The 25,396-nt window shown below is 50.8% G+C and overlaps 1 protein-coding gene across 1 annotated transcript in view; it reads left to right on the top strand.

Moving 5' to 3' along the window:
* The window catches only part of WDR19 (WD repeat domain 19), a 992,607-nt gene that overhangs the window by 707,310 nt on the left and 259,901 nt on the right, over nucleotides 1–25,396 (top strand). The window lies entirely within an intron of this gene.

Raw genomic sequence — 25,396 nt, 5'->3', positions numbered from 1 at the left:
GATGGACTTGCAGATAGAATGTTCCAAAGCTATTAGTGACTTTGTGCTTATTATTTATTCACACTCTTAGTATCAGAATAACTGCAAATATGTACTGCTCTGAGAATTTAAAGTGTTTGAGAAACACCTCATACTTCTGATAGAGACTTCTAGCCACAGATTCCGTACCTTAAAATTATCCTCAGGCGTCGGGCTGGATCCAGACTTTTTTCATGAGCAGTACTTCTGTGCGCTGGTAGGTGCTGTCGGTCAGCTCCGCGTGGCGTCTAGGGCATTATCCACATGGAAATTGGCATGCACGGTGCCTATGTAGCTGCCACCCCAGCATGCTAACGTCAGTTCTTTCCTTTCTGTGCCAGTTAGCATAGATCCAGAGAGCGCTACCCCCAGTCATTTTTTGACTGACCTTTTTCGACTTTTTGTCAAAGTGTTTTGAGATCTTTCTCCTGGTGTGGCAGGGATGTCCACCAGGAGAGCTGGCTTCAAGCACTGCGGCGCCTATCTGAAAAAGACTGGAATTATAGATTCCTTACCTTTAGAATTACCCCCAGGCATCTACTTGGTCCAGAGAATTTTTTCGTAGCAGTACCCCTGCGCGTTGGTAGATGGTGTCGGTCGACTCCGCGTCCGTCGTCGTGGTCACCGGGATGACATCACGGTGTCTCTTAAATGCCGCCCCTGCATGCTTACGTCAGTTCTGACACAACTTTCCATGCCAGAAGCGCAGAACTATGCAAGATACTGACCACTGGTGCACATAACTAGAGCTCTAGAAGGGAGTCCCTATCCCTAGAAGTGAGTTCGCAGAACATGGAGGATGGGTGGGGCTCCTAGCCACTCAACATGCAACGGTCTCGATCCCGGTCAAGAGTAAGGTCCCGGAATCCGTCGCAGAGCCATCCATCTTCGTTGTAGTCGAAGTCGTCCGGGCATTCAGGTAAGTCCCACAAGGAGAAAAAGAGTACCCCGTCCGTCTAAGTCATTCGAAAGACAAGGGAGCATTGTCATCCAAAACTTGGCTCCGGGGTTGAGCCTGGGACGGCTCTGTGCCGCCTCGAGTTTCCGAGAGCCAGAGCAACCCCCGCCCAACTCCGAATGTTGCTAGGCCATGAACCTCATAACTGGGAAGCCTGCCCTCCCTGGTGCGCCTTCCGGCTCCACGGATTTGGTAGGGGCCCCTACTAGTTCCACACTGGCGAGTCCGTCCCCGACACCAGTCAGGCCCCTTGAATCCACAGATGGATATTGACCGGCACTGGTCGTACCACATTGACCTTCCCCGATGCTGGTACCGATGTCGACACTGCCTGTGGCGCCATCCCCATTCTCATCCCTGATTCGCCCCACTCTGGTGCTGACTGGAGCCTTAACCTCCAGTCTAGAGTCTGAGCTCTATTCCTATGGGCTAGGACTTAGGGAGGATTGGGAGAGGCCACTGGACCTGAGGAATACCAACACCTAGGCCTCAACATGGACTGGTGTGAGGAATTTGCAGAGGACAGTGGACTGGACATCTCCCCAGATACTGACATGGTCTCTCTACCATGGCTAGAGAGTAGTAAGCTTCTTTTGCAGTGGTGGTGAGAAGGGCGGCCGAGGTCCTGGACCTTAGCCTTCCCTCTGTGGCAGTCAAGACTAACATATTGACAGATGTGCTTCTCCCATTTAATGAAGCCCTTACGAACGACCTGTTTTGGGACCTGGTCCAAGCACAGCTCAGGGGCTCTTGTGAACAGGACCATCATCCAGCCACCATCATACCAGCTCAGGGGACTCTAATTTCTTCAACAAATACCCTACCCAAGAGAGTTTGGTGGTCCAAGCCTCCACTTCCCCTGTGAACTCTGGCACATTCCCTACCACTCCACCGGATCGGAATCCAGAGGCTGGACACTTTAGGCAAGAAAATGTTTTCTTTCAGCAGCCTGGCACTGTGGTCCTTGAACACCGCGTGCCTTTTGGGCGGTTACTTCCATGCACTGTAAGATTTTGTTGTCTAGGTGCTGCCCATGGTCCCGTAGGAGGCCCGGGCTATAGTCTCCCAAGCTATGGCAGACGGGACAGATGCAGCCAAGTTCACAATCAGATGTGGGTTGGACATAACCAACTCACTAGGGAGAGCGGTTTCTTCATCAGTTGCCTATGGCGCTATGCCTGGCTGAGAATGACTGGCTTTATAGGGGCTGTTCAAGCCTCACTTATGGACATTCTCTTTGATGGCTTCTGTCTCTTCGGAGACCAGGCAGATTCAATGCTGGAGTGCTTCAAGGATAGCAGAGCTACGTCCAGTTCCTTGGGACTTTCCATGGCCCCCCGCCAACCCCAGTTCACCTTTCGCTCCTTTTGGGGCCATGGAAGGAGCTTCCAGCCTCGTCCTTACCTGCCCAGCCATCACGGCATGCAAGCTCTCCAGCCTCTGCAGGGCCGAGGACATGGTACTTCCAGACCCCGTGGGTTGGTCTGTCAGAGGTCAAGCCAGTCTACCACCACCCACCCGGCAGGCACAGCCTCCAAACCTCTTTAGATTGCCCTCCAGCCATCATGGGCAACCAGTCAGAGGCAAGATACTCCATCACCTGCACCACTGGAAGTCGATAAGATCAGACTGCTGGGTTCTCCAGATTGTCCAAAGGGGCTACTCCCTCCCATTCATGACTACCCCTCCACCCATGCCACCTACTTGCGACAGGCTGATGAAAGACCATGTCTCCTTACTCCGCCAGGAAGGGGCAGCTCTCTTGGCCAAGGGAGCCAGAGAGGGTGCTGATATCAGAAGTAGGTCTTGGTTGTTATTTTCGCTACTTTTTGTTCCCCAAAAAGGACAGAGGGCTTAATTCTATCCTACACCCTCCCAATTTATTCCTCAAAAAGGAGAAATTCTAAATGCTCACAATCGCTCAAGTCCTGTCTGCCCTGGACCCCGGAGACTGGATGGTGGTTTTTCAGGATGCATATTTCCACATTCTCATCCTGCCTGACCACAGACGTTTCCTGCGGTTCACAGTGGGCCTCGAGCACTTTCAGTTCGCCATGCTTCCTTTTGGACTTCCCCGTGCACCTCGGGTGTTTACCAAGGTGATGGCAGCGTTTGCAGCTCATCAGCAGAAATCGGGGGTACCAGTCTTTCCCCATCTTGATGACTGGTTGTTGAAGGCGGGCTTGCCTTAGGCAGTCGTCTCCCCCCTTCCAGACCATGGCAGACCTCCTACACTAGCTGAGGTTCACTATCAGCATGCCGAAGTCACACCCGACTCCCTCTCAGACGCTCTCGCTGATCAGAGCTGTTTTGGGCACGTGTAGTTTCATGCTTATCCTCCCGAACTGCGAGGCCAGGATATTAAGGCTATGATACCGATGTTTCAGCCTCTATCCTGGATTTTGGTGAGACTGACTCTAAGGCTGCTGGGCCTCATAGCCTCCTGCATCTTTCATCCTGCTTGTGACGCATGCTCATTGTGATATGCAGGCTCTGTAGTGGGACCTGAAGTTCCAGTGGGCGCTGCATCAGGGGAATCTCTCCGACATGGTCCAGATCTCGGAGGGCACTGCAAAATATCTGCAGTGGTGGTTAACTAACCACAACTGGGTCAACAGCTGACCCCTTTCCTTTCCCCAACCAAATCTGATAGTGATTACAGATGCGTCACTGCTGGGGAGGGGTGGCCATCTGGGAGAGGTGGAGATCAGAGGCCTCTGGTTTCCGGCGGAATACGGACTCCTCATCAACCTACTGGAGCTTCGGGCGAACCGCTTGGCATTGAAAGCCTTTCTACCCTCCATCATGGGAAGGCTGGTGCAGTTGTTCGCAGACAAGTGGTACTGTAACAAACAGGGCAGTGTAGGGTTGTGGACTCTTTCTCAAGAGGCCATGAGCCTCTGAACATGGCTGGAACGTCAAGTCATGTTCCTGGTGGTTCGACACCTAATGGGATCTCTGAACGCCAGGGTGGATGAACTCAGCCGAGGATGCCTAGCGGATCATGAATGACGTCTCCTTACGGAGGTGGTGCAAGGTCTCTTTCGACAGCGGGGAGAGCCTTGGTTAGATCTGTTGACTACCACCAAGAACACTCAATGTCAGCAGTTCTGTGCACTGGAGTTCCCAAGGTGGCTCTCGCTCAAAGACGCTTTTTAATCTTGAGTGGAGCTCAGGCCTCCCGTGCCCCTTTCCATCCATACCACTCCTTCCCAGAGTTCACAAGGAGACCAGGAACAACCGGGCCCAGTCTTCCTTGTGGCTCTGGACTGGGCTGGGAGGGGTTTGTATCCCGATCCGTTGAGCATGGCCATCGGTCTTCCGATCAGGCTGCCTCTTCAGGAGGACCTTCTGTCGCAGCAGCAGGAGAGGGTTCTCCACCCGAACCTGTCAACACTCTGCCTTCATGCATGGAGATTGAGTGGCGATAGTTGACTGCCTGTATGCGCCTGCCGCTTGGCAGTTTGTGGCATGGTGTACAGAAAATCAAGTTGACCCACTTACTGATCCCCTTTCTCAGGTCCTTCCGTTTATTCTCTCTCTTTCCCAGCAGGGCTCTGCTTTGGGCACCTTAAATGGCTGTATTTCTGCCATCTCAGCCTTTCTGCGGATGCCAGATCAGGCTTCCCTCTTCAAAATCCACTGTTGTAAAAACGTTTTTTAACCCCTTCACTGCTAGGCCTTTTCCTCCCCTGTGCTAAGCCTTTTTTTGGCTATTTGTGGTAGTGCGCGCTTAGGCCCCTGTAACATATGGTATCCACGCCAAATTTGCGTCCTTTTCTTCCAACATCATGGGTATTGTAAAGGTACCCAGGGTTTGTGGATTCTCCTGGAGGGGTCCCAGAAATTGGCCAAAATACAGCAACATTTTGGTTTTTGGGGGAAAAATGGGAAAAAAGGGCTGCAAATGAAAGTGTCTGGGTTTTTCCCTGCAAATGGTATCAAAAAAGGGTTTGTGGGGCTGAAATCACCATTTTCCCAGCTTTTAGGGAATTACAGACTTTTGTCAGAAAACCAACATTCTTTTACACAGTTTTGGCATTTTTCTGGGACATAGCCTATTTTTGCTATTTTGCTTTCAACCTCCTTCCAGTTAATGGTAGAAATGGGTATGACAGCAATAATGGATCCTGGAAAGCTATACATTCAGACAAAATTCTGAATTCAGCAGGGGGTCATTTGTGTACATCCATCGAGGTTTCTTTATAGAAACTAACAGTTAAATATAGGAAAAATTGAAAATTAGTTGAAAAAAATAAGCCTTTTATGTCAACGTTTTCACCTGTAACTTGTTCTAACTATGACAGCTCTTTGAAAGCAATATACCGTTACATCCGCTGGACCTTACTGGTTGTAGGGATATATAGGACTTGTAGGTTCACCAAGAACCCGACGAACCCAGAGCCAAAAACTGAGCAGCGACTTGCAATGGTTTTTTATTATGTACCGGGTATATAGCAACTATTTTCTTCAAAAATGTGTACATGGAAAAAAAGGTATGAAAGACACCTATGTATTTCTGAAATTGGAACAAAATATAGAGTTTAGAAACAGTAGATATTTGCACATTTTCGAAATTGCTAGCATGAGAATAAAGTAAAGTCTGGCAATGCCGGCTGCACCATGCCTGGGGCAACCCAGAGGTCAGCTCTTTCAACGGGAAGCCTTGCAGCCCCAGGCTGCAGCCCAGATGCCTCTTGCCGCACTATACCAACGGGAAGCCTTGCAGCCCCAGATGCCTCTTGCCGCACTACATCAACGGGAAGCCTTGCAGCCGCAGGGTGCAGCCCAGATGCCTCTTACCGCATTACACCAACGGGAAGTCTTGCAGCCCCAGGCTGCAGCCCAGATGCCTCTTGCCGCACTATCGGCACATGAATCTCCTCCTCTAACACTGGCGCTTCATCCGCACTAAGAGTATCTTCACCATCCGATGATTCCATGTGGAGAGAAAACTCACTGCCTGAATCGTCCCCTGCCGCCTCTGACTCAGATGCAGATTCAGTCTCTGAACCGTGGTCAGAGGAAGACTCAAAAAGCATACCAACAACCTGCTGAGCAGTAATCCTGCAGCTAGCCATTATCCTTACTAAGAAAGGAGACTGCATAAACAAGTCAACAACAACCAACACTGTGCAAAACAAAAAGTACAAAAATGTGTGCCTTTATCACAAAGATCTATATACTCAAAAACTATACAATTCACTTACAAGAGACAGCTACACTCACCAGCACCTACTCTGCAGAGACACAGCAAAAACCAACGATATCCCACTAGAAAGAAAAAAACAAAACCAATTACGCACAAGACAACAAAATACACATCGAGCACAAATGCAAAAAGTTTTTGACACTCAAAAAACAGAAGCCAAACATACTGCTATTATTACATCATTTGCAAAAAACAAATGTATGCAGAGAAATGAAACTCATTTACATTGTACAAAAAGAAAGTCTCCTACCAAACACATGCAACTACACAACAGCAGAACCACCAGTAACGAAACCGCAACCTGGAACAGTCTAAAGAACAAAAGCCTTCAACTAGAACAAAAAAGGAGAAATAAAGCATTACAATTGCAATTCACAAAAAATAAAACAATTAACATTATAACACGCTATGTTACTACCCAAATGGTCAATCGGCCAGATGGGCCTTCAAATAGGGCTGAGAAAAATAGGGGGTGATCTTGCCCAAGGTATCGGATGAGGTTGTTTTCCAGGCCAATCTGCCCCCCAGGTGGGGCAGAAAACAGCAGATAGAAATTTGCCCCCCTCGCAAAAGTAATACATCCCTAGTGCCTAGTAGGGTTTTCTGCCTCCCCCCTCCCGCCTAGGCCAGAAAGGCCAAAAAAGGGGCAGATCTGTCCCCAGGAAGCAACCATATCGCTTCCATTACTCACAAAACAAAATCCCTGGTGCCTAGTGTGGTTTTCTTGGCCCCCCCGCCACTCCAGAGACAAAAAACCTACCTCCTCCTCTGGACGCGCTATAAAGAAATGATTTTCAGCGCGTCCAGCGCTTCCTGATGACATCGGCATGCGCTGTGCGCGCTGACGTCATGGGGAAACGTGGGGGGGAGTCAGGGTGGCGGCGGAAACTCTTAAGCTGCCATCCCCCTCGGTGGGGGCAAGATCGATGCCCCGGGGGGGAGCGCCAGCGCTTCCCCCAGGGGCTCTGCTCATGGCGAAGCGGTTCCTTCATAAGCACAGCCCAACTGATGCTCATGACGGAGCCGCTCCGTCATGAGCATCGAAGGGGTTAAAGGTCTTCAACATATGTTTCTTCCTTAATCATGCCTCAGTGGGACCTCAGTCTTGTGCTTACATTTCTGATGTGCGCTGCTTTTGAGCCTCTACACAACTGTCCTCTCAGGCTCCTTACAATCAAGACGGCCTTCCTAGTGGCGATAACATCTGCACAGAGGATCTGTGAGCTCCAGGCATTGTCATGTTTCCAGACAAGCAGGTTCTTCGCACTAAAGATTCTTATCTGCCGAAAGTGGTCACACCCTTTCATGTAGGCCAGTCCATCACCCCGCATACCTTTTATGCTCCCCCACATCCCTCTAAGGAAGAGGAGCGACTCTATTAACTGGACCCAAAAAGAGTGTTGCCTTTCTACCTTGACCGCATGAAAGAGTTCCGAGTGGATAGCAAACTCTTCGTGGGGTATGTCCGAGCCAAGGATGGGAAGGCTGTGCAGAAACTGACAATCTCCCGCTGGATCATGCTCTGCATTAAAATCTGCTATGAACTGGCCAATAGGCAACCCCCTGAGGGTTTGCATGCTCATTCCACCATAGCCAAGGCTGTGACCACTGCGTTAGCATGCGGAATTCCGGTCCTGTACATCTGCCAGGCAGCAAAGTGGGCTTCTCTGGACACGTTCACCAAGCACTACTGCCTGGATAGTCAGGTTCATTGGGATGGGTACTTTGCCCCTTCGATCCTGCAGGACTTTCTAGTGTTTATTTTTTCCACAGACCCACCTCTGGAGAGGTATTGCTTAGGTATCTATTCTAAGGTACGGAATCTGCAGCTGGAAGTCTCTATCTGATGAACAAGTTACTTACCTATGGTAACGCCTTATCTGATAGGGATTCTGGGCCAGATGTACGAAGTATTTTTGCATGCGCAAACGTGTTTACGACCTATTTGCACATGCAAAAATACCTAAGGGCCATGTACAAACCATAAGTTGCAATCTATTTGCGACTCGCTAATTAGGATTTGCGACTTGCTATTAGGAAGGGGCGTTTCAAAGGCGTCCCCTCCTAATAGCGAGTCTGAGCCCTATGTATGACTGTTTTGCAACCACAATTGCGGTTGCAAAACAGTCGCAATTAACCACCTACTTCAAGTAGGTGGTAAAGCATTCGCAAACGGGAAGGAGTCCCAAGGGGACCCCTTCCTCTTTGGGAATGCATGGGAAAATATATTTTAGGGGCAGTGTTCTCTGTTGTGCCATGCTCCTGACTTGGAAAGTCTCAGAAACAAACGAACGTCAGTGTGCTGGGGTGGTGCCTATGTAGTCATTGTGTACATCACTTCTGGCATGGACGACATCCCCAGGGGCAGAACAATGCCACCTACCAGCTTGCAGGGGTACTGCTCACGAAAAATATCACGATCTAGTCTGTCGCCTGGCGATAATCATAAGGTAAGGAATCTTCAGCTAGATAGAGTCTCTACCATTTAAGGCATTACCAAAGGTAAGTAACTGCTTCACCAACACAATTTGTGGGTCTTCCACAGCCATAAGATAGCACATAGTGGACCTAATACTGTTTATGAAACCTCTATTATCTTAGGTACACAAGACAAGTGAAATGGCACTGAAATTTGCTACAGAAATGACCGCAGATTAAAAGCAGGTGGTAACCTGATGTATTGCAAATGAAATACAAAAACTGAAGGTGACTATGCATGCAGAGGCAGCACACTTTCTCTGCTTACAAACAAAATCTCAAGCAATAACTTTTTTACAGAGCGTGTCCTATTGCATGTCTGCCATTTCTAGGTGCTGTACATAGCAGTTGGTTCTTTTATCCAGGATAATGGTACTCAGGTCACCAGTCTTGTGGACTGAGTCGGCTTTTCCAGGATTCATACTTTGAACCTGTCGCTCACCTCATCTTTCAGCTGTGAGAATTGAAATCACTGAGCTATCTTCCCAGCTTGATTTGCTAACATTCCAAGTCCTGTGAAGATGTACCACAACAGACTATACTAATCAAACATCATTGCCCATCAGATATTGTTGGCATAGTTCTTAAATATGAACAGCATCCTAGACATGCTGGCATTGGAGCGGGATGACGTTGAGCCAAATATAAAAATAAGAACAATACTATAACTCCTAATGCTACTGGCCACCCAGCACTGTAATCAAATGGACTTAAGAAAACCAACCTTTGGAAACACATCACGTGTACCCTGTGTTTCTTTTCCAGTTGACTATGCATACCCATTTCAACCTCTGTCAACCTGCAACACCACAAGAGACAATATGTAAAAATGTGCTCGTTATTGCATACTTTCAGCACACATTCAAGTATGAAGTGTCCCAGCATTTTCTTTTCTACACTGAAGGGTCCTGTGCATTGTTTGAGAGCTGGCAAGCCGATGTGCCTGCAGTTTACCCTGTCGATGCTGGTGGGACACTAGAATTTGTGTGTGTGCCACTGTGCTGTAAACTCCACCTAAACACATATAGCCATAGATGTCATCTGTAACAAGGGGTGTGTCACAAGAGTATGCTCCCTTTTATTAATTCCTCTATTTGTGAGTGTATATTCATACATCGATAGGGCCAAAATATTATGGTACACTCACCTTGATCCTCTGCATCCCGGAGTCAAACTATTATGGCAATTTTTATAATGGACAGCAGCTTCTCCTCCCGTTGCTACAGCATGATGACTAAAGTCCTCCCACGCCTTCTGGCAAGACCAACACAATGACACGGGCTGACAAAGATGTGTACATGACAGGTCATGTCATCTACAATATTTAGTTTTCTTCTACACATATTTTGTCTCTTCCACACCCTTGTCTTGTGTCTGACCAGTTTGATGTCATGAGTCATCCAAGCAGGCACCAGTACTCTTTGAGGACCTCATTTAATGTTTCCCTATTATATTTCTGCTGTTTTGTGGCATGCCAATTTTCTCGATGCGCGGTTACGTGGTGAGGAAAGCTACACACAGTCTTGCCCACATTAGTAGATGTGCAAGGAGGCATTAGACAGTTCCTATGGTAAATTTGGACAGACCTCTTTGGCCTCTACACTACAACATTACAGCAGCGGCAGTAGGAGTAGAATACATTACTTGATCACTTGTAACTAAGATGCTGCATGGGGTTTGTTTGCCTGCCCCATGCAATTGTTGCTCACAGCAGTATCCTGGGATCCCACGCATGATAAGTATTGTTGCACACACACTCATTTCATGCAAGCTGTATTTCCTCACACATTTGGTAATATTTATTTATTTTATTTATTTGACGATTTGTAGAGCGCATGGTGACCCGGAGGCATCCCCGCACATTACAATAATATCCCCTCATCTTTATCTTTGAACTAGCACTAATGTCTAAATGATGCATTGCTAATGTGTCTGCATGCAGTCTTTATTCTGGTTATGTTATGTTTTGTTGTGTTATGTTTTCTTAATTTATAGTGTGAAACTAATCACCCATGTGGCTATTCAGATGCTGATTAGGGAAGACCTGAAAGGGGGGGAGGAGATCATGCCTATTTTGTCTGGAAGAGCCATGTGTTGAAGTTCCTTTGGTAGTCTATGAGACTGGGAGATTCGAAGGTGTGCTCTTCCCTGGGACGCAGATCAAAGGTGTCTTTTGGGTTGATAGAAATTGAGGCAGTGGTTAAGGTAAGCTAGACCGGTATTTGTGGGAGAACTTTGTAGGTGTGGGTGAGTAGCTTGAACTTACCTCTTTCCTGGACTGGGAGCCAGTGGAGATTGTTGAGGTGTGGAGAGATGTCGTTATTTTGCAGGATGTTCAGGATCTGGCGCCGGCATTCTGGGTGGTTTGGAGTCAGCTTAGGACATGCGCTGAGATTCCGATGTAGTGGGTGTTTGCGTTATCAAGTCTACTTGTGATAAGAGCCTGGGTGACTGTCAGTCTGATGTTCAGTGGGATCCACTTGAAAATCTTGCATAGCATTCTCTGGATGTTAAAGCATGATGACGAGATGGCTTTGATCTGTTTGCTCATAGAGAGGTTGGTATCCAGGATGATCACAAGGTTTTTGGCATGGTGGGCAGGAGTGGGTGGGGGCCAAGTTCGGAGGGCTACTAAGAGGCATTCCAGTCGGAGTGGTTGTTGCCAAAGATTAGGACTTCGGTTTTGTCTGTGTTGAGCTGGAGGCAGTTTTTTCATCCAAGCAGCGACGTTTCTCATGCAATTTGCGAAGTTTGCTTTGGCGGTGCTGGTTGAGTCGGTCAGGGAGAGGATGAGCTATGTGTCGTTGGATACTAAGTTGATGTTGTGGGCTCTGACGATGTCCGTGAGGAGTGTCATGTAGATATTGAAGAGTTTTGGGCTGAGCGACGGTCCTTGAGGGACTCCACAGATGAGTTTCTTGGTCACTGAGATGTAGGGGGGAAAGTCTAACTCAGAGTTCTGTCCATGAAGAAGGAAGTTATCCACTTGACGGCCAGTCTGCAGATACCCAAGTGCTTAAGCTTTCTGATGAATGACCTGTGGGAGACCATATAGGAAGCTGCAGAGAGGTCGAGGAGGATGAGTGCAACCATTTCTCCTTGGTCGATGATGCTTCTGATGACATAGGTGGTTGTTCACCTAAACCAAAACTGCACCCACTGTTGGATTGGACGGTTGTTAACCTAAACTCTAAAGAAGGGTGTCTTTTTTTCTCCTCCCTCTAAGTAATTTGAACAAATGTAATCACTTTTTTGCAATTCTGTGGTTGTTGTGTTTAATGAAAACAGTAACCAGCAGCAAATGCTACATTTCAATGACTATTTCTTATTCTTTGAAGTATCCCCAGGCATCAGATTGGATGCAGATTTTTTTCTCATTTCCAGACGGACACTTAAACTCTCAAAGTTGTCAGTGCAAAAGCAGTCAAGCTGGTAGGAAAGCATTATCCTTTGAAGTGACAGAATTCCGCATTAAAAGGCACCTCTGATTGTGTTATTTCCAGTTTACCAACTGCTATATGTGTCAGGATTGTGGCACTCCAGAGCATTTTCCTAATTTATATTCCCTGTTTTTTCAACATTTTATAATCTTCTGATTTCAAACCTTTCAATTGCTACACAAAATAAATGTTTGCATTTCACCCACATAGCCTTTATATAAGTAACAGTAACATTTCACCTCCATCTAGAACCCAACTTCCCCATAATCACGTATTGATTGTATCTATGGCTTTGACCCTGTACAGCTAGATTTGCACTATACAAACACTTCATTCATACGCCTCTCTACCAAGATCCCTTGAATCTGTAGTTTGTAGGGTGAGATGTATTCCAAAACCAAACTTTGTGGTCTACTACTGGAAAGAGTTGTCAAACTTTGCTTTTGTCATTCAGGAACTGCAACAATGTATTTCAGGTGCCATGTACCCCAGGATGGGAATTTGGTCTCACATCAGTTAGAGAAAATACATAGTAAAAAGTGCAAGCAGGAGGAATTTCCATCTTTCTTGATGGATGGACCAGAGTTTTTTGGAATGGATTTTGTCCCCAGATAATCTTGTTCTTTTGTTCTTTGAATTGCAGCCCTCTCATGAGAGGCTCCTCCTGTCAATGAGCATTCCAACATGGAAGGCTTTCTGCAAACTATGCTTCAGGTCTTCAAGACCATTGCTCCACCTGCCACGTACCTGATACACCAAATTGTGGCTCCACCCTCCTGCTTTGTAATTACACGAGCAGCTTCGGAGAATGTGTTAGAGTTGAACTCAAGAAATTGCTTTGAGTGCTGTCCAGTGGTCATCAGAAGACCCATGCTTTCATACCATCAATCCCAAACAGTGCATGTGCAACCTTCGACATCTGTGGCTGCAGTATATGCTCACATCCTACACCCAACTCTTCCAGAAACGTTCTTAAGTATAACATAAATGCACTGTTCGAGGCATATGAGCTGCAGATCACACACTGAGGATAAGATCGCCATCTGGTGTTGGGCTCGGATGATTGCAGGTTGTTGTTGTCTTCGGAAGAAGCCTTTGGTCACGAGGTTGGTGACTCCTCCCATGGACAACAGTGCGCATGGGCATCCACTCCATCGTCAGATTGTTTTTTTCCGCCATTGGGTTCGGATGAACTTTTTTCCGCTCCAGCAGAAAACTTCCAGCAATCGATTTAACTCTTTAATCTTCATTCCATCGACGTCGAAATCAACTCGGACCGGTTCCGGAAGCGGCTGATGGACAGGACACCCTTTAAAAAATGCCCCCAGTGTGGAGCGAAGTTCCCCCACAGTGACCACCATGAGGTTTGTAACCTCTGCCTGTCGCCGGAACACAACGAATCGACCTGTCCAGCTTGTGCCGCTTTCCGTTCGAAGAAGACCCTCCGGGACCGAAGAGCTCGACGCCATATTATGGCCAAACCAGCTCCAGAACCGGAGGACATCTTTGCTCAGGATGTTCCTGAAGATGACACCGAAGATCTCGAGATCGTGTCCGAGGCCGACGATTCCGATGACCTCATCACTCCAGGGCAGCGTGTGAGTACCACCCCCCCTGCCCCTGCCCCATCCAAAAAGACATTGGTCAAGACTCCGCCAGCTGGGCCCAGTCGCGACCGAAAATCCTCTTCAGAAGCCCCGCCCTCGGGCCCGGCTCCGAAGACATCTAAGCCTGTAGGTGGCTCGGGCTCGAGCAAACCTCATGTGATTGTGCCTTTAACACCCTCGGCACCGAAAAAACCACTATCGGCACCGAAACAGGCTTCAAGACCGAAATCTCCTTCGGCACCGAAACGTTCCTCGGCACCGAAGTCTCCACCGGCGCCGAAACGTTCTTCGACATCGATGCCTAAAAGTCCCTCGGCACCGAAGCCATCGGCACCGAAACATACATCGGCACCGAAAACTCCATCGGCTCCGAAAAATCCATCGGAACCGAAACATCCTTCGGCACCGAAAACTTCATCGGCACCGAAAACTACGTCCACACCAAAAAAAGTTCATAAAGACCCGAAACGGCCATCGCCGCCACCACCTTCGGAGCCGGATGAACTTTTTCGCCCAGATCCTACTCAAAAGCGGATCTACATCAATCCCGACACTGGACATGTGACTGCCGTCCCATACAAGAAACGGAAGCTGGACATCACACCTCCTCCAGCTCCCATACGGAAAAAGGACTGTGCTACTTCACCACTTCGTCCTTCCTCTCCTGTATTACCTCCAGACCCGTCCCCCCTCCTCCTCCTCCTTCTCCTTTACCTTTACCTTTACCACCTCCTTATCATTCACCTCCTCCACAGGATGATAATGATGACTTAGGGGGAGGGGCGGACCCTGACTTATTTAATGATCCTGTTGATCCAAACGACCCTTTTACATTTCCAGACACAGCACCAGTAGATGACTGGTCTTATCCAATGCCTGACATGCCTGACCCCACTACCTACCCCTCCAAGCCCTCCCCTCCTGATGACCATTTGGGGTTTGGCCAACTCATAAATAGGGCAGCAACATTCCATGGCATCACAAAGCACACGGACCCCCTTGAAGAGGACTTTCTCCTCGATACTTTTGAGCAGTCACAAAAAACTGTTCACATACTACTCATGATTAAAGGGGTTATAAAGCATGCCACTGAGGTCTTTAAAGACCCTGTTCGAGCTCGGGTTCTCAACCCACGCATCGAAAAAAAGTACCGACCAGCCCCGCAGGACCCTGCATACATTAAAGCCCAGCTCCCTTTAGACTCCTTGGTCGTATCAAATGCCAGGAAGCGCGTTAACTCACAGACAACTGGAGAAACGCCTCCCCCGGACAAGGAGTCTAAGCTTTTAGAGGCCTCAGGCAAACGAGTCGCCGCACAGGCGGCGAACCACTGGCGTATTGCCAATACCCAGGCCCTGTTAGCCCGGTACGATAGGGCGCATTATGACCAACTTGAGGACCTTATGCAACATCTGCCTGAACCCTTTAAGTCCCAGGCCACTGACCTCATCCAAGAAGGCAAATTAATATCTAATGCCTCCATTAAATGCGCCTTAGATGCGGCAGACACTGCTTCTAGGGCGGTCAATACTAGCGTCTTACTCAGACGACATGCCTGGCTCCGTATTTCCGGTTTTAAACCGGAGGTTCAAACCGCAATTCTGGCTCAACCTTTCAACCAAGAGCAGTTATTTGGCCCTGCAGTGGATACTGCATTAGAGAAAATGAAAAAGGATAATGAAACTGCCAAGTCTATGGGAGCACTACAGTCTCCGCAAACCCGGGGTTCCTTTCGTCGCTCCTTTTATAGGGGAGGCTCCAAAAACACGGGAACTGAGACCACATCCACCTTTAAAAATTCGGGACAAACATCCCCTAACATAGGATATTTCCGAGGAGGTTATCGGGGAAACAATAACAAAGGTCGAGGGCGGGGCAACAACAATAACACCCACACCTCCCCAGCCACTAAACAGTGACTTGCCACCACTCCCCCCAGACCATTCCACTCCAGTCGGGGGGCGGCTCCAACAATTCCTACCTGTCTGGACTTCCATCACCACAGACAGGTGGGTCAGACAAATTACCCACTCTGGCTACTGCCTCGAACTCATACAATCCCCCCCAAACATACCGCCCAAACTACGTCCAATGTCCTCACATCATCTCTCTCTCCTCAAACAAGAAGTTCAATCCCTGTTACAAAAACATGCGATAGAACCAGTCCCTCTTCAACATCAGGGAACAGGGGTATATTCCCTATACTTCCTCATTCCCAAAAAGGACAAAACACTAAGGCCCATACTGGATCTCAGACTACTAAACCAGTATATACATTCGGATCATTTTCATATGACCACCCTCCAACAAGTCCTCCCACTTTTACAACAGGGAGACTTGCTTGCCACATTGGACCTCAAGGACGCGTACATTCACATCCCTATGCATCCCGCTCACAGAAAATATCTACGATTTGTGGTCGATGGGCAACACTATCAATTTACAGTTCTCCCATTCGGAGTAACAACAGCACCCAGAGTGTTCACCAAGTGCCTAGCAGTCGTGGCAGCGCACCTCAGAAGACAACAGATCCGTGTCTTCCCCTATCTGGACGATTGGCTCATAAAAGCCAATACTCACCAAAAATGCGTTCTCCACACTCATCGCACAATTCAAACTCTCCACGATTTGGGATTCACTATCAACTACCCCAAATCCCATCTACAACCTTCCCACTTACATCAGTATCTAGGAGCAACCATAGATACATCCAAAGCCATTGCTTATCCCAGCACTGCCAGGATAGCCAGTATACAAAATCTCATCTCTCAATTTCAAACTCATCCATCTCTTCCAGCAAGAGTGTTCATGCAGCTCCTAGGCATGATGGCGTCATGCATCTCCATAGTCCCACACGCACGACTTCAAATGCGTCCCTTACAGGAATTTCTAGCACAACAGTGGAACCAAGCTCACGGACAACTTACCGATCTGGTGTTGGTGGACAGTCGCTCACTTCGCTCACTGAAATGGTGGAACACCATCAACCTGTCCAAAGGGCGACCGTTCTTAGAGCCTCTTCCACAAGTTGTGCTAACTACCGACGCATCTCTCACAGGGTGGGGAGCCCACCTCCTTCACCATACCACTCAGGGCAGATGGACCAGTCAACAAAAACTGCTCCACATCAACCACCAACTTAGCAGTGTTCCTAGCACTAAAATCTTTTCAGGTACACCTAAAGAACAAAACTGTCCTCATACGCACAGACAACATGACGACAATGTATTATATACAGAAACAGGGAGGGACACATTCTCTCCAACTGTCCCAACTGGCACAGCAAATCTGGAGATGGGCAATTCCCCAAAACATCTACCTGTTAGCAGACCATCTCCCAGGGATCCACAATCAAGTGGCCGACCTCCTAAGTCGCCACACACAGCAGATCCACGAATGGGAACTACACCCCAAGGTTCTACTCCCCTTCTTCCAAAAATGGGGACAACCAGACATAGACCTGTTCGCCACTCCCGAAAACACAAAATGCCCAACCTTCGCCGCCAGGTTTCCACACCCACAGTCGAAGGGCAATGCCCTATGGATGAACTGGTCAGGCAGATTTGCGTACGCTTTTCCGCCTCTCCCACTAGTTCCATTTGTGGTACGCAAACTGAAACAACAGTCGCTAACACTAATACTAGTGGCTCCCACTTTGGCACGTCAACCGTGGTTCACCACACTTCTGGAACTATCTTTAGTTCCACATCAAAGGCTACGCCTCTCCCCGGATCCATTAACCCAGAACCATGGAGAAATCAGACACCCAGATCCTCAAACACTGAACCTAGCGATCTGGCTCCTGAGGTCTTGGAGTTCGGATACCTCAATCTCCCTCCAGACTGTATGAATATCATAAAGGAAGCCAGACGACCTACTACTAGAGCGTGTTATGCCGCTAAATGGAAATGATTTGCCATCTACTGCGCTAATAATGACATACATCCATTGGATGCTTCCATCCAAAACATCATTTGCTATCTACTACACTTGCAAAGATGCAATCTAGCGTATTCCTCTATACGTTTACACCTAGCAGCCTTGGCAGCCTACTTGCAAAATAGGCAACACCTGTCCTTTTTTAAGGTACCAGCCATCAAAGCGTTTATGGAAGGTCTCAAAAGAATTCTTCCCCCAAGATTGCCACCTGCCCCAGTGTGGAATCTCAATGTGGTTCTAACAAGACTTATGGGTCCCCCATTTGAACCTATGCACAAATGTGAATTACAATTCCTAACATGGAAGGTAGCTTTCCTTATCGCAATCACTTCCCTACGCAGAGTAAGTGAACTACAAGCCCTTACACTAGAGGAACCTTTCTTACAACTACACCGTAACAAAGTGGTTCTTAGGACAAACCCTAAATTTCTTCCAAAAGTGATTTCCCCTTTCCACCTTAACCAATCAGTAGAGCTACCAGTCTTTTTCCCAAACCCAGACTCCGTAGCTGAAAGGGCCCTACATACCTTAGATGTCAAAAGAGCCTTGCTTTATTACATCGACAGGACAAAACCTTTTCGAAAGACGAAACAACTCTTTGTTGCTTTCGCACCACCACATAAAGGCAATCCGATCTCCAAATCAGGTATAGCCCGGTGGATAGTTAAATGCATCCAAATATGCTACCAAAAGGCTAAACGTACACTTACAGTTCCCCCTAGGGCGCACTCCACGCGTAAAATAGGGGCTTCTATGGCCTTCTTAGGTAACATTCCCTTAGAAGACATTTGCAAGGCAGCCACATGGTCTACCACGCATACCTTCACTAAACACTACTGTGTTGACGTGCAGGCCAAACAACAGGCCTCAGTGGGCCAGGCTGTCCTAAAAACTTTATTTCAAACTGCTGCAACAGATACAGGCGACCACCGCTAAGGGGAAGCACTGCTGTATAATCTATCCTCAGTGTGTGATCTGCAGCTCATATGCCTCGAACGGAATATGATACTTACCAGTATGCATCTGTTCTTGGCATGTAGAGCTGCACACGCCCGCCCGCCTCCCCGGGACCTGTATCTGTTCCAGCATCTGTCTTACTTAGACATTACACATGGACATCCTTTCTTTCATTCCTATACACTCCATCTTTTCCCATCATGGCGAAAAAACAATCTGACGATGGAGTGGATGCCCAGGCGCACTGTTGTCCAGGGGAGGAGTCACCAACCTCGTGACCAAAGGCTTCTTCCGAAGACAACAACAACCTGCAATCATCCGAGCCCGACACCAGATGGCGATCTTATCCTCAGTGTGTGACTCTGCAGCTCTACATGCCAAGAACAGATGCATACTGGTAAGTAGCATATTCCTTTTCATGCATTGTTGCATTGCATTGATTTTCTGCTCTTATTCTGAACCCATGTGATAAGATGAGCCTTTTGACTACAATGACGACAATGAATCAGAAGCCTATAAATCTTCTGCCTCCTGTTTGCATTAACGCTAGACTAGTCTTAGGCTTGTAGAATGTCAGTATATCAGTTAAATATTATTACCTTAAAATGAGCAAAATATATTTTCTGATGGATACTTCTAACGGCAGATAGTTCACCTTAGAATACTCCCTGGGTGCCAGACTGGATCTGGAAACTTTCTGAGCAATGCTCCTGCATGCAGCTATGTCACTCCATGTGGCTGCACGATGGCTCTGTACCGCCACAAAAGTGATGGGGTGGTGCCGCATATAAGTGCCACCCCTGTGCGCTGACGTCATTTTCCTTTCCGCACCTTCTGACACGAATTTGAAACTCTGCACCCACATTTGTCAGCCTATGGCGATTTTCCAGATTTTCAAAAACCAGTATGTTAGAGAATACTGTCTGCTTCAAAAACAATGGGCATCATGCCATGCCCATGGTTGCTAAAAATGTCTGTCACGGACCTGTACGAGATATGTGACAAGTATACCTTCATGCACCCAAAGGCGATCTAGGACTGGGAGACGAAGCTGTACATAGCAGAATAGAAGAAGTAAGTCGAGTCCTTTGCGTAAGTTCCGCTCCAGGTCGCAGGCTCAGACTTAGTTTTGCTCCAGGGGCAGTTATTGTGAGTGGTCTAAATTGAAGTTGACGTGCAAACATAAAAAGTGATGTGGGAATCGGCCCCATCCTACCACTCTGTGTCCAAGGAGAAGGCGGAAGGGTGTCACAATATTATTCAGACTTCTATGATGTCCCCGAGCATGGTGCTGATCCCCAGCTGATCCTGGTGCATTCCGAGTTTCCCAGACCTTCAGCGATGCCACAGCAAATAGAGGCCTTCAAAAAAGCTGTGCTGTAGATCTTCTGTGCTTTTCTGGCTGTCTGTGGTGCGCCTTCGGGTCTCAATGATCTGCTGGGCCTCCTGTCAGGTTTTTGCCAGCAGGCCATATCCGGTGCCCTCTGACCCCTTGGAAGCCATTCCAGGCCCAGTTCCATCTCCGGTACAGATGCCTAATCTGGCACCTGTAGCCGCGCCAGGCTGCTACTCGTCGATGCCAATGGTACTGGAAGGTGACCTGCTTCTGATTCTGCCTGACAGAAAACCATCTTCAGCCCGATCTCAAAGACCAAGCAGTCTTTATACAGCCTGATTCTTCCCCTATGCCTCCACAGGGTTTTTGTGCCAACAGAGGAACTATTATGGGGCGTGGCTAAGATGGCCGCCGAGACGGACGCGTCTTGCTGAGGCTCCGAGATCGGGCTTTCCCCTCGCCTGTTCTCGGTGAGCCTGGGGGCGCCTTATGCATCTCTGAAGCTGCCCTGAGGCGCGGGGAGCCCAGCGCTGGCGACCCGGTAGCGGAACGGCTCTCGGGTGCCAGAACTTTGATGCGGGAGCTGCCCGGATGAGGAGGCGCCGATCACAAAATGGCGCCCACCCGGCTCCGCCGCAACTGCTGACGACCTGCGGGCCTGGGGTCGGGGCGCCGGAGGCAGAGGTCCCGCTCCCCGCAGGGGCCGGCTGACTGCCTCGGGAGCGGATTGCTTAGAGAGCGGGCGATGCTGTGGCGGACCACGGGTTCCGGTGCCTAGGGGGTGCCGGTGGGCCCCCCGTAACCTCCCCCCCCGTGTGGCGGGCATTGATGGCGAGGCGGGGCGCTGAGAAGAGGAGAGATCCGACGAGGGGTGCTGTGGCCGAGGGCATCGGCCGGCGGGGACTGCCGCCACTGACGACCAATGCGGCTGTAAGGAGACCTGAGGGAGACCAAGACGCGGCCCTGCTGAGCGAACCTGGAGGCTGAGGTACGGGTGGGCCCGCGCGGTGGTGCACAGGTCTGGAGGCGGCGCCCCCGGGGGGGGTGACTCCCGCGTGGGGGGGCCTCCGGTGCTGCCTGCGAGGGCGTCTGCCTGACCTAAAGATGGCGGCCGGTGGCATCCCGGCATAGTGACTTGAGTGGTGGAGCGGCGAGACCGTGGAGTGTTGCACGTCAGTACCTGAGGCCCGGGGGTGCTGCCCGGATCCCGCTCTAACAGCAGCGACCCCCCGGGGTCTGTCCGGAGTGCAGGGAAGACGGCGGGGGATCCGTGAGGCGCCGAAGTCGACTTAGTCTCCCAGGCAGAATACCACTGACCCAGCGGCGGAGCCTGGCCCGGGGACACGCAGCGGAGAGTTCTGGCCGCAGGCGAGAAGGGACTGGTGACGACGCTGTGGGAGACCTCTGCCGCTCGAGAGGCTGCTTCGCCCTCCGCGGCCCTACCTACCCCACAAGCGATACGGCCCGGCAGCCACGCCAGTTGAGGGCGGGTGGCGGCGGAGCGCCGGAGGGCCCAGGACTGACCACGACCACAACTAGCCCGGATACTGCGCCCGCTCCGCGCCTGTGATAGCCCTCCCGGTAGACATCATGGGCAAGTCTAGGGCGGTGCTGCCGGCCCCAGGGGCAGCGTCAGGGGGCCCGGCCGGAACGCGCGGAGGGGCCCCGGTGGCCGCAGGATCGAATGGGGAGCCTTCCTTGTCAACCAAGCTGGATCAGGTCCTGGTGGCGATTGAACAGTTGCGACTCTCTTTGGAGCAGCAGTTGGGCACCCTAACTACGGACGTCAGTCTCCTCCGAGATGACCACCGTAAACTAGCAGATAGAGTCACGGACAATGCCAAAGCAGTCGCCGACATCCAGCCTATGGTGGACACACACCGGGACTCGATGCACGCTTTGATGAGTCGCATGTCCACCATGGAAGAACGCGTGGATGACCTGGAGGGGCGGTCTCGACGCTGCAACATTCGCGTCCTTGGGCTGCCGGAGGGAATTGAACGGGCAGATGCGGTGGAGTACGTTGAAACCTGGACTAAGTCGTTCACCCCTGGCGAAGACCGCACAGCCTACTTCTCTGTTGAGCGGGCGCACCGCATGCCGGCTCGTCGGCCGCAGCCGGGAGCCCCGCCTCGTCCGATGCTGGCCAAATTCCTCCACTTCAGGGACCGGGATGCGGTACTGCGAGCGGCCCGGCAGGCGGGCCCGCTACGCATCGAGAATAAAACTGTCATGATCTTTCCCGACTACTCACGTGCAGTCCAACGCCAACGGGCGTCCTTCCTGGAGGTGAAACGGTGCCTTAGAGCAGAAAACATACAGTACTCTCTCCTATTTCCGGCCCGCCTGAAGATCATCCACGGCGGTGTCACCCACTTCTTCACAACACCGGAGGAGGCACACGACTGGGCGGACCAGAACTGTACTGGGGCCCGGCGGACCGGGCGCCCTCACGAACAACGAGCGACTGTGGGGGGACGCAGGAGGCAGCGCTCGCGGAGACGACACCGCCCGGGTACCCCCGGGGGGCCGGCACACACTTTGGGGTCACCGGACTTAGAGCAGATCGTCCAGGAACGGCGCCAGGCCCTCAAAGGGGCGGCGGGCCTTTGCCCGGCTTCCCCGGCAACGGACTTGGAGCGTGCCCCCCATGTCTTCACGTCAGAGGAGGAAGAGGACAGTGAGGCGACACAGTCTGGGGTTGACTCGGGGGCCCTGCCCTCAGTCACCCCGCGAACAGCAGACGACCTGATATGATTGACTCTGTGTAGAGGGCCACACATCCGCAGCCTGGGGGGCTACCCCCCACCTCATGCATCTGCCGGCCCAGCTCTCCTAGCGTTCTCCCCGTTGCCTAGGGCACTTTCCTCCCCAGAAGCGCCTACATTCCCCAAGTGGCTAGCCATAGATACTGCGCACAGCCCGCTTGTAGAGCCTACAGCAGACGCCAGATGACCCCCCTTCCCTAATAGGTTCATGCTCCCATGCAACTCGGGAGTCAGTTTGGACGTATTGTGCTTGGCGATATGTCCCCCGCGTTGGGGCACGTTACGTTCGCCCCACCCTAGTTTCTCCTTCCCTTCCCACGCACACCTTCTGCACTATGTCCCTACCCACGCGCCGCTGAGCTGCCGCGCTGATGCGCTGGACCCACGGGGGTGGGACGCGGGGATTGGCGCCGGGGGGCCCCTGGGGGACCCGACTGACCCGCCCTGAGACGAGCACTAGACACATGTACTGATGGCACAAGCCGGTAAAATCACACTTCTTACACTGAATGTGCGAGGCATGCATACGGCGCGTAAGCGATACTCCATATACGCATACATCAAGCGTCACCAGGCACACATTGCGATCCTGCAAGAGACACACCTCGCGGCGGGGGAGGTGACGAAACTGCGCAGACGCTGGCGGGGTGCCCTTTATGCCACAACTTACTCTGCATTTGCCCGCGGTGCCCTCATATGGGTGCGCCCGGGAGTCCCCTTTCAGGAATTATCACACGTAATAGATCCGGAGGGTCGCTATGTACTATTACTTGGGCGGTTAGACGGCCAGACGATATTACTAGGCAGCATCTATGGGCCGAACGTCGATCAATCCAAATTCTGGGACACGCTATCCAATCCCTTAAGCACATACGCGCAGGTGCCGTGGATCTTGGGGGGCGATTACAATTGCGTACAAGACATAACCTTAGATAGATCCCATCCACCCCTCCCCACCTCCCCCATTGTAACGCAGGCAAAACGGTTCACAGCCTGGTTGCATCATTGGTCTCTGGCGGATGCTTGGCGGACTCGGAACCCCACCGCTAAACTTTACTCGTTCCACTCCAGACCGCAACCTTAGAGTGTGCCTGGACTGTTTCCTTTGTTCCCCCACCATCCTCTCTACCGTTCTGGACGCTGACTACCTGGGTCGAACTATATTAGACCATGACGCCCACACGATCACACTGCAATGGCGCCCGCCGCATCCCCCCGTCCCCGCTTGGCGCCTTCCTCGGGATAGTCTTGAAGACCCGGTCTTCCGATAAACCTTGGCGGACCACATCGGTCATTATTTCAGGGAGAACGCCGGCACAGCTATCACCCGCGCGTCGGAATGGAATGCTTTTAAGGTTGTAATGTGTGGCAATTGCATTCGTCATATTGCGGGGGTCCGGCGGGTTCTGGAGGGGGATATTCAGCGGACGGAAAGGGCACTGGCCGCGCTTACTAAGGAGACAGACCCCGCTAAAGCCACGCCGGCAGCGTTAGCTAGTGCCGAGACTGCGTACGCCGTAGCGTTGGCAAGCATGCGTCGGTTTAACTTTGCGGCATACGCTGCTAGGGCCCACACAGAAGGCGATCGCGCGGGCACCCTGCTGGCGTGGCTCATAAGGCAGGATTCGAGCCTCCCGACCATCACGGCCATCTGGGACGTCCTGGTGTATTCGCAGGGGCAGATACTTAAGGCCTTTCAAGAGCATTACATGCGCTTGTACACTAGCCCCCGCCCCTCGGTGTCAGCTGCCGCCCCGGCTGCCTTCCTGGACCGTATTCAGCTTCCCCGCATAGACTGTGATACGCACCAGGACCTCGATCGCCCTCTCAAGGCGGCCGAAATTCGGCACGCCATGAAGGCGCTAGCCACCCACAAGGCCCCTGGCCTGGATGGCTTCCCCCTTGACTTTTACCAGACTTTTGCATCCCAGCTGGTCCCTCAACTAGAATTGCAGTTCCAAGCGGCTCTAGACGCGGGAGTCCTGCCTCACTCCATGCGCGAATCCGTTATAGTATCCCTCCTTAAACCAGATAGAGACCCGCATCAGCTAGGCTCCTATCGACCCATAACTCTATTGTCGGCGGATTACAAAATCTATGGAAAGGCCCTGGCGGACAGGTACACCACGATCCTCCCACGGCTGGTCCACCCCGATCAGAGTGGATTGGTGCCTGATAGGCACACCTCTTCTAACATCCGGCGGTTGTTCCACGTGCAGGACCAGGTGCGAGAACGGTTCCCTCGGGCAGCGTGTCTGGTGCTGGACCTCGAAAAAGCGTTTGACACGCTCTCCTCGGCCTACCTGTTTCAGGTCCTGTTACGCATGGGCGTCGGACCCAAACTGTCGGCCTACACTCGGCTCAGCTACTCCTCGCCCAGTTCCAGAGTGCGCATAGGCCCTCTCATTTCGGACTCCTTCCCGATCCGGCACGGGACCAGGCAGGGGTGTCCCCTCTCCCCCCTACTATTTGCGTTGGCGATGGAGCCGCTGGCGACCCTGTTGCGCGGGGCGAGTGAGGAGTGGGGCATCCCGATAGGCGATTATACCCACGCAGTATCACTGTACGCCGATGACGTACTCATGTATGTCCGGGACATCACAATCGATTTGACCCCTATATCACGCATTCTGCATGATTTCGCAGAGGTGGCGGGCCTTAGGGTGAATTGGGCCAAGTCCAC

Source organism: Triturus cristatus, chromosome 2_2, assembly GCF_964204655.1.
Source record: "Triturus cristatus chromosome 2_2, aTriCri1.1, whole genome shotgun sequence".
NCBI lineage: Eukaryota > Metazoa > Chordata > Amphibia > Caudata > Salamandridae > Triturus > Triturus cristatus.
The sequence above is the reverse complement of the archived record's forward strand: the minus strand, read 5'-3'. Positions and strand labels throughout refer to the sequence as shown.